The sequence below is a fragment of the Panthera uncia genome, unplaced genomic scaffold (assembly GCF_023721935.1).
Source record: "Panthera uncia isolate 11264 unplaced genomic scaffold, Puncia_PCG_1.0 HiC_scaffold_401, whole genome shotgun sequence".
NCBI classification, from domain to species: domain Eukaryota; kingdom Metazoa; phylum Chordata; class Mammalia; order Carnivora; family Felidae; genus Panthera; species Panthera uncia.
This window is the reverse complement of record NW_026059541.1, coordinates 1-12,679: the sequence shown is the minus strand read 5'-3', so window position 1 is coordinate 12,679 and position 12,679 is coordinate 1. Positions and strand designations below refer to the sequence as shown.

General features: G+C 41.6%; 1 long non-coding RNA gene across 1 annotated transcript in view; it reads right to left on the bottom strand.

Moving 5' to 3' along the window:
- Positions 1-11,132, bottom strand: part of LOC125918048 (uncharacterized) — a 34,387-nt gene extending 23,255 nt beyond the window's left edge. Inside the window, exon 1 of the long non-coding RNA XR_007456362.1 lies at positions 10,290-11,132. This is a non-coding gene — a long non-coding RNA (uncharacterized LOC125918048). The remainder of the gene's footprint in view (positions 1-10,289) is intronic.
- Between the last annotated feature and the right edge of the window lie 1,547 nt (positions 11,133-12,679).

Genomic DNA, 12,679 nt, shown 5'->3' with positions numbered 1-12,679 from the left:
AATGGGATTCATAAAAATTCTTACATTACATTCACGCTCTGTTATTCACTCTGATTTTCGTATACCTGATAGGTTTCATAATTTTTAGCCACTACTGAGAAGCATTGACACTTTTAGCTAGCTGGGGCAATAGTTTCCCACTCTGTTTAGGAAAAAATGTTTCATTGTTGTGGGGTTTTTTGGTTTTTTTTTTTTTTTTTTTTTTTTGCTCTTGTGTTTAATAGGACAATCTTACTAAGACCCTATCTGAAATTTTTCATTTCTGTTTTCCAAACCAAACAATGAAAACCTTAAGATCATCTAAAATAGGGTACTCTGCCTTAGGACACAGACCTGTCCTTGGCTATACATACATACACATACACACACACATACACACACATACACACTTTCCAGATCATATCCCACCTTCACTTCCACTCCTCTTCAAACACCCATTCCATGGCCAAATCCCGAGGTCTTGTCATTACCAGGAAGTCTTCCACCTCTGACTACACCTCTTCATCCTCCAGGCACTCTCTCACAAGTAAACTCATCATAGTCCCCTCAAGCCTGCTCTTCTTCCTGTGCTTCCTGTATCAGTAAACTACCCATTCATTCCCTCAATTGCCCAAGCCATCACTCTCAACTCCTCTTTCTCTTTCACCTTCCACATGCCCTCCCATCACTGAATCCTTCCATTATTCTACACCCCTATATATCTCTCAAATCCACTTATTTCTTCCATCCGCATCCTATACCACAGTCCAAGCCACCTTACCTCTTTTAACTAATTTCCTGTAACACCCTCCTAATTATTCTTCCTGCCTACCACTTTTAACTCTCTGAAGAATTCTCCACAGTGCAATCAGTATTATCTTTTTTTTTCTTCCAAGATTCTATTTAAACTCAAGTTAGTTAACATACAGTGTAGTATTGGTTTCAGGAGAGGAATTTAGTAATTCATCACTTACATATAACACCCAGTGCAGCATTATCTTTTTAATTTCCTCCCAGGCTTAAGATATTCTAATTTTCCCTTAAAGTTCAAATTCCTTAACACAGCTTAAGGGCTCTTCATAATCTGGCCCCTACTTATGTCTTCAGCTTCATCTTTCACTACTCCTACAGTGTCTGCCCTCTCTTATACTGCCTGATCCATCCATACTGTACTGAGTTTCTCCAAGCAATCCAAACTCTCTTAAGTGTATCTCTCATCCTTAACACAGCTCTGGTAAAACTACCCACCCTCTTTATAAGGCTAAATGCTCCTGAGGCTTCAAACTAAATGGAAGTGTCACTTCCTCTGGTATAAATTTTCCTGGCCTCCCTGAAATTGGGTTGATCACCCCTTCTATATGCTCCTATAGCACTCTGCATGGTACACATCAAGTGAATAGCAAAATGAATTATAAAACCATATGTCCATACTGCCATCTATGAAAGCCAAGCCTGTTCACTGTATTCCTCATTCACCTAGACCAATGGACTGAACGAGTAAGGTAATAAAGACCAAACTGTGAAATAAATTGCTAAAGTAACAGTATGCTTACAAAAAATTAGAACCCAATGACTCATGGTCCAGGCACACAATATTCTTTCCACTATACTCTGTGGCACTTAATTTTACTTTCATAAACAATTCAATGCTAATTAAGCGTAAAGTAGGTAACTCAGAGTTTAAAAGGATCTAGATATCATCTCATTTTATAATTAAAGAGATGCCCAGAAAGGTTATTACTTGCTAATGAACAAAACACTATTAAACAGCAATACCAAGACGAGGTATTTTGATGTTCTTTTAATTACATACTTTAATCTCAGGAATTAAGTTTTTAAGCCTTTATTTTAAACAAAACATTTTTTTAATTTTTTTTTAACGTTTTATTTATTTTTGAGACAGAGACAGACAGAGCATGAATGGGGGAGGGTCAGAGAGAGGGAGACACAGAATCTGAAACAGGCTCCAGGCTCTGAGCTGTCAGCACAGAGCCTGACGCGGGGCTCGAACTCACGGACCGCGAGATCATGACCCGAGCCGAAGTCGGCCGCTTAACCAACTGAGCCACCCAGGCGCCCCTAAACAAAACTTTTTTAGTCTTTATTTATACTTGAGAGAGACAGACAGAGTGTGAGCAGGGGAGGAACAGAGAAAGAGGGAGACACAGAATCCGAAAGCAGGCTCCAGGCCCCAAGCTGTCAGCACAGAGCCCAACACGAGGCTCGAACTCCCAAACCATGAGATCATGACCTGAGCCAAAGTCGGCCACTTAACCAACTGAGCCACCCAGGTGCCCCAGTTTTTAAGCTTTTAAAGTTGAAAAACTTTCAAGTTTTTCATTTCTTCTAGGATAACAATGTTATCAAAAACAGAACAAATTCACTTCAAAGTTTCCACAAAATTACCTAGAATGTTATAACAAACATAACAATATTTAATCACAGTATAAGAGTAATAAAGATAATAGCCGTTACTGTAATTATGTATCATAAGCAACACATGGGTTATCAACCATGTTCAAGGCACTGTGGAACACAAACACGGAATATACAAAGAGATATAAAACGGCATTCCTAACTCCCAAGAAGCGTACAATATGTTTTGGAAAACAAGAACCAACCATTATAGAGTTGAATAGAAAAACTAGGCAGGGGCACGTGGGTGGTTCAGTCACTTGAGCATCCAACTTCTTTGGCTCAGGTCATGATCTAGTAGTTCGTGGGTTCAAGCCCCACATCGGGTTCTGTGCTGACAGTTCACAATCTGGAACCTGCCTAGGATTCTGTGTCCCCTCTCTTTCTGCCCCTCCCCCACTTACACTGTCTCTCTCAAAAATAAACAAACATTAAAAAAAATAAAGTAAAAGCAAACAATCAAATTATTAACACTTTCAAAGGAATAGACTTTTCTTCTAAGGAGTTTCAGGAATGTAAAGAAATGATAATCTACTGAGAAATCAGCATAAACTCAAAATGTCTTAGGTTGGTCAGCTGACAGGGCTCTGAAACAGTGAAACTCCAGTATCAAGGAGCATACCAACAACTGCCCAGTTCCTGGTTTCTAAACAGTCTTACAAGAAGAGAAAACAGAACTCCTTGAAGAAATGGCTGATTCTAGGACATGAGCAGGAAAAGCAGATGAGGAGCCTGGAATATCTTAATGTCCCAAAAGTAAGAAACTACTCCAAACATGATAGAAATGTGTCAAAATGAGGAGGCTGCAGGATTTCCCACTGACCAAACCTGAGTTAATCTGGAATACCAAAATACTGATAGTAACAGAGTATAATCTACTTAATAAAAAAAGACTATGAATTTATATTGATATTAAGTAAGCAAATGAGAAGGAAAAGCTCTTCTTTACAACAGATTGCCAACTAATAAATGCAGACGAATAGCTAGACAAACACCATTTTGGAACCAATGAGTAATAACGGACTCAGGCAAGAATCAGCAATGAATTATGTGAACGTTTTGGGGAGGACAGAGCACTTACATGGTCTGAAAATGCTTCCCCACAGATTATTCAATAACAACAATGAGGACAATGATAACTTTTATACAGAGAAATCTGGCAGGCAAACCTTAACTAAGTGATCCAAGTAAACATCACCATCAGTTTGACATCATATTGCCTCCTGATGTGATGCACTGAGGGTATATCATCACTTATTTTGTATTGCTGCCAAAAATGCGTAACTTGAATCTAACAAAGAAGCAATATGACAAACCCAAACTGATGACATCCTACTAAACAAAGGGCCTGTACTCTTCAAAACTATTAATTTCAGGAAAAAGAAAAAAAGGTTGAAAGACTATTTAGAAAAAAATGCTATTAAAATATATTATTGGCACAACTGAAGAAATGTCAACATGAACTATAGACTAAATTACAGTATCAGTATGAAGTTTCTTGAATCCATCATACTATTCTTACATGTTATATAAGAACATGTCTTAATTCTTAGGAGATATCAACTGAAGAATTTAAGGATAAAGGACCATGATGTATGCAACATATTCTCAAATGATTCAATAATAAAATTATAAGAGGAAGAGGAAGAAAAAGGGAAACAGGGAGAAAAGGAGGAAGAAGGAAAAAGATCAACAGAATGGATTCTTGCTATTACATGTTAATGTTCAATGACATTGTATAATATTAATATGTTTTCCTTGTTAGAAAGGTACACAATGCATTAATGCAAGATTCCATCTACCCCTAGACACATCTGTAAGGTTTTGCCTCAAATGATTTGCCTCTGATTTTAACTGAATAAACTTGCATCTAGAGCATACTCCAGAAGATGTAATCAAGGAGCTTAAAGCTATAAATAAAACAGTAATATCTATTTCCAGACTTCAGGCCCACTCTGCAAATATAAAAAATGATAAAGCAATTGTGCTAAACAGTAACAATTAGTGTCTCTAGGTGACCAGTATATGAGAGTTCACTGTACTATTCCTGAAACTTTTCTGTAAATTTTTTCAAGACAAAATGTTTTGTTAAAAAACCTGCCAATGCTGAAACTTTACTTTGACGGAAGTCATTTGTGAAAAACAAAATCTTAACTCCCAGATTCTTCTCTCCTTTTCCTTTAATAATCCACGTCAAATTAAGTTTAATACTGTTATGAAAAAAATTTTCAGTATTAAGATAAACATTTTACTAAAGCAGTCCCCAAATGTTTTAAAAAGCCCATTTATAAATCCACTGTGTATAATGTGCATTGATTTTCACTATTACAAATGGTGGTTAAGTTCCTGATATTGGCCACAAAAGCTCTTTGATAAATCTTTAGCAATACAGCAGAAATGGTATATGTGAAATACAATACTATGTTAACTTGCACATCTCCCTAGCCTTTCTGAAATAATATGGAATCTGCTGGATAAGATGGAGAGAGAGAATGTTGGTTAGTAAGGAACAACCAGTAACTAATTGTAATTTCTAACACCGTTTTTACTAGGTTACACATTTGAAACTGGAAATACAGCCCTCAGACAAGATGGCTACTCGCTGTCCAGAAAGAAGGCACACGGAATCTCAGGAAATGCCACTTGTGCTCAACAGCTCTGGGATTCCTGTCCTGACCCAAAATGATGACGACAACATGTTAATATGTATAGAAAATATGTAAGGCAGTACTTTATAGTGAAAAGTACCTTTATAATTTTGAAAGTCTGATGTGGGTACACTGGTTTGTGGTCATTTTAGTTGATTAAGACAACTTCCATTCACCATTTACTGAACATTCACTATGCACCATGATAGACTGGTAGGTCCTGGGCATACACAAAGAACAAAATAGTCCCTGACACAAGAACTCAGCACAGAAGAAAATGACGTCAATTATAATCCTTTAAATCTAAAAATGGAATTACTCTTCAAATTGTGTCTGTATCAAGAGCAAGGGAGACAAATTTTGTCTAGAGACTAAAATTGGTATCATACCTGACACCTGAGCCACAACTTAAAGGTAAGAGCATTCCAATCTCCAGCAAAAACATGAACAAAGATACAGAAGCATTAATTCAAATTTTTCTGTCTTCCGAGTGTCCGACAGTGTGCTAATGCCTGTGGAGACTGTTATCAAGAAGACAGACAAGGCCTCTGCCTTTAAGGAGTTTACATTCAGATAATGGACAAATAAGGAATAACAAAACGTGTACAAATTATAGTGTCTTGAAGTAAGTGAGATGCACAAAAGAGTAACTATCAGAGTGCAACATTAAAAAAGGTGTGCTGGGTGACAAAGTGAGACTTGAGCCATATTCCAAAGGGTTTGGCCATGCAGCCTTCTGAAGAGCATTTCAAGCAAGTAGTGCAAAAAGTGCAAAAGAACCTAAAATAGGAAAGGACATATAAGGTTTAAAGAACAATAAGAGGACTGTGTGGCTGGCACACAATAAAACAGGGGAAGAACAATGAGAAGGAGAAAGATTATTCAGGGCCATTCAGGCCATGGAAAGAAATACAGACTTTATTTGAAGAGGAATGGGAAGTCATCGGAAGATTTTAAGCAGAGTAATGACATGATTTAGGATATTAAAATGATCCCTACAGCTGCTATGTGAAGAACCAACGTCTGAGGAGCAAGAGAAGAAACAAGCCCAGTTAGGAAGCTACTGCAGCAATTCATACAAGAGATAATAATGCCTTGAAATAAAGAGGGGGCAGTGAAGACTAGAATGGTAGACTGGCACAAGATAAATTCTTAAGGTACAAGAGAATGTATGGATGGACTGGATTTGAGAGAAAAGAAAAGAATCCTGGCATTATCTTTTAAGTTCTCGACATGAGTACTGCCATTCACGGAGATGGGTAAGGGCCAGTAAAGACATCAGAGTCTGGGGTAAGAGGGGGAAGAAGGTTGGGGGAGAGGAATAGATAACTATATTTCAGTCATATGGTTAACATTATGTTTGAGATTCCAACTAGATTTCCAAGTGAACATCAGGCTCGGGAAAATTCTGGGGTAAAAAAATAAAAGTGGGAGTCATTGGCATGAAAATATATGGCATTTTCAGGGAAGAGCAAACAGCTGGCCTTAACTGGGTCACAGAAACTGAAGGGTAGTGGCTGACGATGAGTTTGGAGAGACTAGAATCATTAAAAAGTGAACCATGATGAATTAATGCCAACAATAGAAGTAACAGCAACAGTAACAGTAGGAGAAAAAAAAAAAAATTAGGTAGCCAGCATTGTGCTAAAGGCTTTATAATAAACATCTCATTTAATCCTCTCAACAACCCTATGAAGTAGGTAATATTATAATCACTATTTTATACACTGAGCCTCAAGAAGGTTGAGAAACTGCCAAAGAACACAAGGTGCTAGAGTTGGATATTCTAACTTAGGCAGTCTTCAATCTTATCCTTTAAATTACTGCCTCTCTACTGATTTTATGTGCCTTCAAAGTTTTCCTTAAAAGAATGACATTTAGATGTAAATTTTAGAAATATAGTCCCCGTCTCTATGTAAAATGCGAATGGCTAGGGAATAAGGTGAGACTTGTAAGCAAGAGCACCAGAGTTTTACTAAACCAAGAGTTACAAGTTATTTTACCAGGTTATTTTTGTTACAAGCACCATGCATATGCAGGTTGACTTGGATTAGTTTGAGGTATGATTTGTGACTCTTGAAACAAAGGGATACTCTTTATGTAACCTGGTAAAAAGGTCCAGCTCATGCAGTATAAATTTGCGCTCCAATACCAAAATATTTCCCAAAACATGTAACTTTACTGATGGTTGAATTATTTTTTAAGTTCATAAAGTTTACATTTTTGTATAAGGAAGAAAATAAAATTAGTATTGATTCAAAACAAGATGTGCCTTCATATTTATTAAAAATCTGATCAACTAGTGTGTTTTTCCCCCATGTTAACAACTCCTCTGGCTTTCAGCATCATCACTTAGGAAACCAATAAAGTAAATTACCTGCTGTCATATACTAATGTTCAAACAGTTGATATTCCACCTCACAAACCAGCTAATTTTTTTTAACTCACCAGTTTATGATTTTAAGTGATTAAGACAATTCAATATTAAATATTTAGTTTAGTAAATATCAATTAAACTCAATAAATACAAATATTACTAAAATCAGTAACTAAACATCCAAACAAAAATACAGTATTTATTAAATATACGGCAACACATATGCTATACAAGAGATTAATAAATGAGTTTATACTCTTAATTATAACACACTGGACACAGGTCCATTTATTAAAGATTACAGTGATAAAGCATACACAGATTAAATCATTTAGTTCCACAGAGCAGGTAAAATGAAATATAAAAACTTACAGATACCCAATAAAGAAAGGCTATTTTTAAAAATATACCTATTCCAGGTAGGAAATAAAAATATTTTTCTAATTTCAAATTTTAAATACTGTATCTTGAAGACCACTCGCACGGATAATTCACAAAAAACATATTTCAGTGAAGAGTAGGGAATATACTTACATTGAATTCTAATTTTTTTTTAATATTTAGAGAGATTATGGAGGTTACAATCAATGATTGCAAATCAAAAACCTAATGTAGACTGGCCAACTAAACATTTTATATATAATCTGACAATAAATTTAAAATTCTGGGATTTGGGGGTTCCTGGGGGGCTCAGTCGGTTAAGTGTCCAACTTCAGCGCAGGTCATGATCTCACGGTTCAAGCCCCGTGTTGGGCTCCGTGCTGACAGCTCAAAGCCTGGTGCCTACTCCAGATTCTGTGTCTCCCTCTCTCTCTGCCCCTCCCCTGCTTATACTCTGTCTCTCTCTCTCTGAAAAACAAACGTTAAAAAAAAAAATATTTTAAAAAATGCTGGGATTTTTCTGTTCCAAAAGTAAATGAGCAATCTCCTGCATTTATACATTATATGAAGTCCTCTTGGTCACAGACGGAGGCATCGGATACAGCACTTTTACAGTCTTCATAGGAAATAAGGGAAAATGTATGGAGAGGAAGGGGTGTACAGAGGAAGGGATGAAGGACATCAGGCGATATGCACTTTTGTACATTAAGCCTCAGGTAGTGTGCTAAGAACTCTCACTCCCATTATTTCATTTAATGCTAACAATTCCATGGGGCAGGTAGTATAACTCCCTCCCACTTTACAGAAGACATCTCATAAGTGACACCTTATGAGTAAGTGGCGGAGTTGGGATCTGAACCAAGATGTGATGACAAAGTCTAGCAGCCTTCCTTTATGAGGACTTGCAAACACAGCAGGACGTGTTAAAGTGTTCTTTTGCAGGAGGTTATCTAACTAGATTGATTTTGCAGGAGGTTATCTAACTAGGCACTCACTTCTCAATTTACTAAGAATGTACACAGATTTTCTCTCTCATCTAGAAAAGAGCAATGATCCTTTTCAACCCACAAAGCAGTATTTTCAGTGCTCCATCACTGCTAAAAGAAAACTTCAGCTAGACTTTGTAGCATTCATATGCACCATGAGCACCTCTTCAAAAAAAAAAAAAAAAAAAAAAAAGTACGGTCTAATTACAAGACAAAATACATGAAACTGAAAATGCCCAGAGAAAATTCAAGACCATCAACATTGTATGTTAGACTAAACTCCTCTTGCCAGACTTACAAGCAGTGAAGAGAGTGAAGAAAAAAAAAAAAAGGTGGCCTTCCAAAACCTGACTGAAAGGCATGCTACTTCTCAAAAACAAATTGCTTAGTTTCCTCCTCCTAAATCAGGACATAAATCTTTTAAAAGACTTCTGAAGTGTTTCAAACTTCAGAATTATTTTCTAATAGAAAACACTTTTATTATTACTTAACCACCCTCAGAATACACTGATATTCCTCTTGGTAGCCAAATATTGCTACTTCTTGCATATTAATAAAATTAATATTAACCTGTACTGCATCCTATACAAAACTATAATGCAATTGCTTTGAAAAATAAAACATCACCACCAGAAAACAACTCAATACCTTTAAAAGACTATTTCCGGTTGCATTTACAAAAAACAATCTTTGTCACACATACCCATTAAGGAAACATAGAAACTCTTAAGCATTTGGAAGGAGATTATTCTCAAACCATAATTCAGCATAGTGACATTACAATTATCATTTCAGAGCCCCAATGAGCTATTTTCCTTCCACTGGGCACCCCCCACCTCTCACTGCCTCCCTCAAGAATTTAAACTTTTGCTAGGAAGTAATTTATGGGGTTAAACATAATTTTAGCCCCTCTGTTCCAATATGAACAAAACCATGGTTTTATATATAACAAAATGTGAATCAAATGAAACAGATATGCAAATAATTACGTTTAGAAAAATATTTTTACTCATAATTGCTGACTGCTTTAACGAACACGTTTCTATTGGAAACACTTCCAACACTATTGTTAAAAACTAGGTCTGTACAAAGTATTTAAATCACTAGCTTTAGCTCTTCAGAGTTTAATTATAATACCATTATCACAACTTTTTACAGTGCTCACTGAGAATTAAAAGTGATTCCAGAACCAATTAGTGTATCATTACACACACTAATCTTAATAATTTATAGGACACAAGTGTTCCTTATGTTTGTTATAAAGCCTAACTAAAATTGGCATCCCTTTTAATTTAAACACCTTGTGGACTTTTTTCCTAAAACAAAAGTTGCCATTTGGTAAAGACTGAACCGTCCAAAAATATACCCAAAAACAAAAATGTACATACAAAAGCCGTAACAGCACAACACAGCTATTTAATCCTCACTTTCTAAATTCATACTAAAATAGATGCCATGTTTGCGTTTTCAAAAAAAGATTTTTTTTCAAGCTATTTTGTTTACCTTTTCCACAGACTGTTCAAGTACTGCCAAGGTAACAGATTTTAAAACTGACAACTGGAGCACTTGGCAATTGCCAAAACAACACAGCTGGATTCTTAAAGGGAAAGTACTCTTGTGTAATGTACACCTAATTACAGCTTTGGAGAACCTTCTCTTCATATAGTAAAAGATGATACGAGACACGGGGGAAACAAGCTGTGCTAAAAAAAAAAAAAAAAAAAAAAAAAAAACTTGAAAAATCTTAGACATTTGTTCAAAAATACTTACACCATTGTCAACACATCACACCCAGCCTTTCAAATAGCGCATTAATTGCAATACCAATCTTACTGTCAACTAAAATGCAGGTCAACGCTGCCGCAATTCTTCAGTCTACACGCGGTTTCCCTGCTGGACCATGACGGCGTGGGGGGGTGGGGGGGGGGGCTCGCTTCGTACCACTGGAGCCACACTTCAGGTCTGAAGAATGTTTTTATAGTCACACTTCCACGGGGAGGGAGGGGAGATCTGTTTTTCTAATTCAGAGATGCTCACCTCTTCCAAACTTGTTTGCACTACCTCACCTACCGACTTAATCCCCGCTGTTCGAAGACAGAGGATATCAAACTAAAAGGCAAAGTTTCTACCACATAAAACCTTTCCTGGGAGCCGGGATCTACCTGGATGTCAGGGGTAGCTAGCTGTTCCCTCTGTAGCCTCCCCTTCCCCGCGACGTCTCCCAGAATCCGCGGACGTCCGCACCCCGCAGGTGCCCCCGGCCCGGGCCGCCCCAAATACCGACCCCACCACTGACATCTGCACACACGCGCCCAGAGTTCGGACCTCAATGTTCCGCCCGCTTCGACCAACCTTCTCCCAAAGCAGAAGTGGGGGAACTTCTTCAAGTCCGACCAAAGCGCAGAGCGCCCTCGGCACGAGGGGTCAATCCCTCTGGGGAGACCCGGGCCGCGGAGGGCAAGAGGGAGGAAACGGGCCTTCGGGCGGAACCCCCCGGAGAGACTCCGGGCCCCCAGAGAAGTCCCTCAACTTTCAAGAAGGCGCCGTCCACCACCGCCCCCCAGCCCCAAGCCCCGTGCGCGCATGGGGAGGCTCCTCGCGCCGAACCCGCGCGGCCGAGCCTCCCTCCGCCGGCCCGCGCGACAGCGGTCAGACCCCGGGCCCGCCCTCGGGGCACCCCGCCCCCACCACCGCGGGCGCCTCGCCCCTCCACGCAGACCCCGCGCGACCACCCCGCGCCGCCTCCCCGCACCCCACCCGCCCCGCCGCCGCGCGCCCGCGACCACGGCCCCCTGCCAGCCGGACGCCGCCCTGCCCTGCTGTCCCCGGAGCCCCGCGGGCGCTCCTGCTCGGCCGCGCCGCCCCCCGCCCCAGCGCCCCCCGGCCCCTACCCGGGCCCCTCGCCGAGACGCCGCCCCCTCCGGCACCGTCGGCCCGGTGAACGGAGCCCCGCCGCCGCGGCCCTCACCGTGTCTCCGGCGCAGCTGACGGGCGCGCACACGCTGCAGCCCGGGCCAGCCACCAGCGCTCCGCGCCGCCCGGAGCCGCCTCCTTCAGCCCGGGACTCGCCGGGACATCCGCGCACGGATCCCCACACCGGGGCTATTTTTAGGAGACAGGCCCCGGCCAGACCGGAACTCGTTCCTGCCGCCGCGCGTGCGCACTACGGCCGCGGTCCTCGGTGTCCCTCCGCCAGCCTCGCCTTTCCCTCCCTTTCCCTCGGCTCCCTCTCTCTCTCTTTTCCCTTGAGGTTTCTCTTCAGCGCTGACTTATACTCTCGGTGGGTCCTAGAGTACTTGGAATGGGAAAGACGAGGGTACGGGCAAAGAGAGTCAGTGGAAGCAAGCGCTACTCCACAAGGACGCGGGGGGCGGACTATGTTTTTCCGGGTGGGTGAGGAGACGGATCACCCGGCACAGGAAGGAGATGACGGCGGTTTGGCGCCGGGGCTACAGGCTGGAGCTCGCTTCCCTGTGAAGAACCGTGTTCTCCTGGAAGGGATACTGGTCACTTGATGAGGGCTTAGGCGCCTCCCAGGGCGGGGCGGCCCGGCGGCGTCGCGCCCTACAGCCCCAGCCTCCCCCCGCCGCTGCCTCCTTGACCAGCCCGCGGGGGCCGGGACCAGGAGCGGCTTCAATGACGCGGCGCGTGGCAAATCGCCGCGCGTGGCCGCCGGCTCCAGCCAACCGGGGGCACCGGGGGGGCGGGGCTCCGGGGGCGGGGCCGGGGCTCCGGGGCGCGAGTTCGGCAGACGCCCGGAGTCCGGTGCCAGGCAGGGTCCTCCGGGACGGCCCAGACGCCTCCTGCCGAGCTCCTGGGGCCGCGCCAGCACCCGTTCCCTCCCGCCCCCCCCGCAACCCCGCCCCGCGGTCGGCCACACTGGCCCCCTGCAG